The sequence below is a fragment of the Phoenix dactylifera genome, chromosome 16 (genome assembly GCF_051530095.1).
Source record: "Phoenix dactylifera cultivar Ajwa chromosome 16, Ajwa_hap1_PhDact_Kaust_v1.1, whole genome shotgun sequence".
NCBI lineage: Eukaryota > Viridiplantae > Streptophyta > Magnoliopsida > Arecales > Arecaceae > Phoenix > Phoenix dactylifera.
Genome location: NC_143205.1, coordinates 15,934,036 through 15,940,171, shown reverse-complemented (window position 1 = coordinate 15,940,171; position 6,136 = coordinate 15,934,036).

The following is a 6,136-nucleotide window of genomic DNA, read 5'->3' as shown; positions in this document are numbered from 1 at the left end:
CGTGATTTTCCTCGGGTTCGCATTGGCTCACCGTGCTTTCTTAGAATTTTGTATATTAATATATTATTATTTCGTTCTAGGAAGAGAAAAAAGAAACAAAGAGAGTGCATTTCGTGAAATAAAGATATTTTTATCATTGACCTGGAAAGTAGAATCAGGGGTTGCAGGTGCCGACCTCGGACGTCTGGCGGCGTGCATGCCTTGCTCTAGCATGCATCATGGCGGTAGTGGTTTGGGCTTTTTGTTCCTATGGAGGGTATAAATGTTTTTAAATCTGGCAGCTAGAAATGAAAAGGAAAAAGAATTAATCAATAGTGAGGCGTTTCTTTGAAAATAAATATATAGACTTAGGTCAAGCATGTATTTAGAGATGCAAATGGGACCGCAGATTGAGTGGTATCTTACGTGGCTAGTCACTGCTGAGGCATCCTGTGGATTGGAAAGAAAGAGCTGCTGTATCCGAAATCTTTTACTTTCTGAGTTTATTGTATTGGGGTATGTGGAGACCTTTAGTGATGAAGAGAATTGAAGGAGAATCAATTCTGAATAGTTCCGTCTGGTGGACTGTCGGAGTCGACTCGAGTTACAGTCGAGTCGACTCGGGAACAGTCGAGTCGACTCGAGGTCTGTCGAGTCGACCCGAGAGGAGAAAGCCGCAAAAACCATGTTTCTGTCTGGACTGTCAGAGTCGACTCGAACTACAGTCGAGTCGACTCGGAGCATCGTCGAGTCAACTCGGGATACAGTGGAGTCGACTCGAGATCGTGCCAGTCATACTGGAAGTTGTCCAGACGTGCCCGAGTCGACTCGAACTAAAGCCGAGTCGACTCGAGCTCGCGGAAATCATACGGATGAGTTTTCTTTTGGTGTTTTGTTGGCGTTTCGACGGCTATGATCATCTGAAGGTCTTGAGACTATATATAGGACTCATGAGAGCCCTAGGGTTATTGCGATTGGCCGTATATTTGAGAGATACTCTTGTTTGTGAGGCTAGGGTTCTAGAGAAGAAGAGGATTGGGATCCTACTTCTTGTGCAAAGGGAATTCTGTGTGAATCTCTTGTAGATCGATCGCTTGTGATCGTTCGGGTGTGTGCTATCTCTGTAATCAGTTCATCCTTATTGAGATTTGGAGCGGTGGAGGACGTAGGCTATTTGTAGCCGAACCTCGTTACATCTTTGTGTTTGCTTTGCTATTTTCTTCCTTCTTCTTCCTTTGATCTTTGATAATCCGTTGCGGTGCTCAAGTGTTTTACCCTACTGATACCACGGGGTAATCTTTTGCCCTTCGTAGGCGGAGCGAAGAGGTGATCCTTGAGTCCGGAGTCGAGGGAGCGAGAGAGTGCTTATCCGTTTGTATCTCTCTTGCTTGTCCGACGTCGGTGGCGGCGCTGGTGTGAGTGGGTTCCGGCGTGGGGTGCCGACAACAATTGGTATCAGAGCTATTGGTTATTCTGCAATGGCGGATGAAGGGAAGTTGCGAATTGAGAAGTTCAATGGCACGAACTTCGGGTTTTGGAAGATGCAAATAGAAGATTACCTTTACCAGAAGGATCTCTATTTACCTCTTGGAGGTAGAGCAAAGAAACCAGAGAAGATGTCCGATGAAGACTGGGAGGTCCTCGATCGGAAGACGCTCGGCACCATCAGATTGTCACTTGCATCCCAAGTGGCATTCAACATCAAAAACGAGAAGACGACGATGGAGTTGATGGCAACATTGTCGCGGATGTACGAGAAACCTTCAGCATCAAACAAGGTATTTCTCATGAAGAGGTTGTTTAATCTTCGTATGAAAAATGGCGGCAGCGTAGCAGAATACCTCAACGAGTTCAATGGACTCACGGCCCAGTTGGAGTCAGTGGAGATTAGTTTTGACGATGAGATTCGGGCATTGCTAATCCTCTCCGGATTGCCTGATAGCTGGGAGGGCCTGGTGATGGCGGTGAGCAACTCTTCGGCAACGGGGAAGTTGATTTTTGATGACGTTGTGGGAGTGCTTCTGAGTGAAGAAGCAAGAAGGAAATCTTCTGGAGCTACGGAGTCGTCTGGAAGTGCACTAAACACCTCTGACCGGGGAAGACAAAAGAAGGACGGTCGATTTCGAAGCGACTCGAAGTCGAGATCCAGCAGGTCTCGAGCACCTCAGAACAAGAGAGCGAAGTGCTGGAACTGCGGGAAGACGGGGCATTTTAGGAGGGATTGCAAATCTCCTAAAGGGAAGCAAGGCGACCACACCGAAGGAGTCAGCAAGGATCTGGCAAATCTTGCTGAAGACGGTGATATGGATGCCCTCGTTCTATCTTTGTCTACCTGTGACGAGTCTTGGGTGATAGACTCGGGCGCGTCTTTCCATGCTACATCCCAACGGAAGCTTCTTGGAGGATATGAGAAGGGAGACTTTGGCAAAGTCTACCTAGGGGATGGAGAGCCTTGCACCATACAAGGAAGGGGAAGCGCGGAAGTGAAGTTGGTTTCTGGATCTTCACTTGAGCTTGAGGACGTACGGCACGTACCTCAACTGCAGAGGAATCTGATTTCTGTTGGACAGTTGGCGAGCCAGGGGTACAAGGCTACTTTCACAGCTGATCAGTGGAAGATATCCAGAGGTTCGTTGACGGTGGCTAGTGGCAAGAAGGTTGGGACACTTTATGTCACCAACGGCACGGAGAACTCTATTGGAGTTGTTGCAGCAGATGTGGACACCAAGTTATGGCATTGTAGACTTGGGCACATGAGTTATCAGGGACTGGAGGTGATGCACCAGTTGGGAAAGCTGCAGGGTCTCAGGAGTGTTGAGATGGACTTCTGTGAGGATTGTGTTCTCGGAAAGCAGAAGCGTGTTTCATTCAACAAAGAAGGTAAACCTCGGAAGCAAGAAAAGCTAGATCTCGTGCATACGGACGTGTGGGGGCCTGCACCAGTTTCTTCCATTGGTGGATCTCAGTACTATGTTACTTTTATTGATGATGCTACCAGGAAGCTTTGGGTGTTCTTCTTGAAGCACAAGTCAGAGGTATTTGGGGTCTTCAGGAGATGGCAGGCGATGGTAGAACTCGAGACAGGAAAGAGGTTGAAATGCCTGAGATCGGACAACGGTGGTGAGTATTGTAGCAGGGAGTTTGAGGACTACTGTGCAGATGCTGGGATCGTCAGGCAAAGGACAGTTCCAGGAACACCACAACAAAATGGAGTTGCTGAAAGGATGAACAGAACAATTAATGAGCGTGCCAGGAGTATGAGGATACATGCTGGATTGCCACAGCAGTTTTGGGCGGAAGCAGTTAACACTGCTGCCTACTTGATCAACAGAGGGCCATCAAAGAAACTTGAATTTGGGATTCCTGAGGAAGCATGGACAGCGAAGAAGATTGATTTGGCGCACTTACGAGTATTCGGTTGTACCAGTTATGTCCATGTTGATTCCAGTCAAAGAAGCAAACTAGACGCCAAATCAAAGAAGTGTATTTTCGTTGGATACGGAGGTCAACAGTTTGGGTACCGGCTTTGGGATCCCGAACACAAGAAGATCATTCGTAGTAATGATGTGGTATTCAATGAGAAAATGCAGCAGAGCACTGAATTAGAAACAAAACCTGTTGAGCCGTGTTTTGTGGATCCTGAAGAGGAGTCTACAAATTCTGGTCAGAAGACTCAGTCAGAGCAAGAACCTGAAGCAATGGCACCCCCTCCACAACTAAGAAGGTCCACTCATAGTACTCATGGGAAGCCTCCTCAAAGGTATGATGGGACTCTTAGTTATTTGCTGCTCACAGATAATGGCGAACCTGAATGCTTCACGGAGGCATTGGAGGTTGATACCAGGAAGGAGTGGGAGTTGGCCATGGATGATGAGATGAAGTCATTGGAGCAGAATCAAACGTGGGATTTGGTGGATCTGCCCAAGGGGAAGAAAGCACTGTCAAACAAATGGGTTTACAGGCTGAAGGAAGAGCAAGGCGGGAAGAAGCGATACAAGGCCAGACTGGTTGTAAAAGGATTTCAGCAGAGAGCAGGTATCGACTTCACAGAGATCTTTTCTCCTGTAGTCAAGATGAGTACTATTCGAGCGGTGCTGAGCATGGTGGCAGTAGAGGATCTTCACTTAGAGCAGCTTGATGTGAAGACGGCCTTTCTCCACGGAGATCTCGATGAGGAGATATATATGCAGCAGCCGGAGGGATACATTGCAGCTGGCACGGGTGACTTAGTCTGCAAACTAAAGAAAAGCCTCTATGGTTTGAAACAGGCACCCAGACAATGGTATCTCAAGTTCGATAGTTACATGCTTGAGATAGGATACAGGAGATGTCAGGAGGATCACTGTTGCTACTTCCGGGACTTCGGTACATCTTACATTATCTTGCTATTGTATGTTGATGACATGATAGTTGCAGGAGCTAGCATGCATGAGATTGCAAAATTGAAGCTGAAGCTGTCACGAAAATTTGCAATGAAGGATCTAGGAGCAGCAAAACAGATCCTTGGGATGCAGATCAGCAGAGATAGGTCTAAACATATCCTCAGACTATCTCAGGCGGAGTACATCAGCCGAGTACTCAGGAGATTCTGCATGGAGGGTGCCAAACCTGTTGGCACACCGCTGGGTGCCCATTTTAAGCTCTCAAACGGGCAAAGTCCGAAGACGCGGGTGGAGGAGCTCAATATGTCAAAAATCCCGTATGCATCGGCAGTGGGGAGCTTGATGTACGCTATGGTGTGTACGAGACCAGACATTGCTCAAGCAGTGGGAGTTGTGAGTCGCTTCATGAGCTGCCCAGGCTTGGAGCATTGGCGCGCGGTCAAATGGATACTGAGGTATCTGAAAGGCACTGAGCACATGTCATTGTGCTATGGAGGTTCTGAGATCCGGTTACAGGGCTATGTGGACTCAGACATGGCAGGGGACTTGGACGGCAGGAGAAGCACGACAGGGTACTTGTTCACCTTGGGCAGTGGAGCCGTCAGTTGGATTTCCAGATTGCAACCAGTTGTTGCATTGTCGACTACGGAGGCGGAGTATGTGGCAGCCACAGAGGCGTGCAAGGAACTAATATGGCTTCAAGGCTTGATGAAGGAGCTTGGGAAGGAACAGAAGGATTGCATGTTATATTCAGACAGTCAAAGTGCAATTCATCTGGCGAAGAATTCAGCTTTTCATTCAAGGACGAAGCATATTGACATACGGTACCACTTCGTGAGGTCATTGCTCGAGCAGGGACTCGTCAAGTTGGAGAAAATTCATACAAGTCAGAATCCTGCAGATATGTTGACGAAGGTCGTCACGGTGGAGAAGCTGAGGAGCTGTTCAGCTTCTGCTGGTCTTCATGCTTGAAGACGTTGAGGAGGCATCGTACCGATTTCACTAGGATGATCCAATTTCAGTGGGAGCACAGAGGAGAACCAAGTAACAAGAGAATATACCCAAGGTCTCCAAGTGGGAGATTGTTGGGGTATGTGGAGACCTTTAGTGATGAAGAGAATTGAAGGAGAATCAATTCTGAATAGTTCCGTCTGGTGGACTGTCGGAGTCGACTCGAGTTACAGTCGAGTCGACTCGAGAACAGTCGAGTCGACTCGAGGTCTGTCGAGTCGACCCGAGAGGAGAAAGCCGCAAAAACCATGTTTCTGTCTGGACTGTCAGAGTCGACTCGAACTACAGTCGAGTCGACTCGGAGCATCGTCGAGTCGACTCGAGATACAGTGGAGTCGACTCGAGATCGTGCCAGTCATACTGGAAGTTGTCCAGACGTGCCCGAGTTGACTCGAACTAAAGCCGAGTCGACTCGAGCTCGCGGAAATCATACGGATGAGTTTTCTTTTGGTGTTTTGTTGGCGTTTCGACGGCTATGATCATCTGAAGGTCTTGAGACTATATATAGGACTCATGAGAGCCCTAGGGTTATTGCGATTGGCCGTATATTTGAGAGATACTCTTGTTTGTGAGGCTAGGGTTCTAGAGAAGAAGAGGAATGGGATCCTACTTCTTGTGCAAAGGGAATTCTGTGTGAATCTCTTGTAGATCGATCGCTTGTGATCGTTCGGGTGTGTGCTATCTCTGTAATCAGTTCATCCTTATTGAGATTTGGAGCGGTGGAGGACGTAGGCTATTTGTAGCCGAACCTCGTTACATCTTTG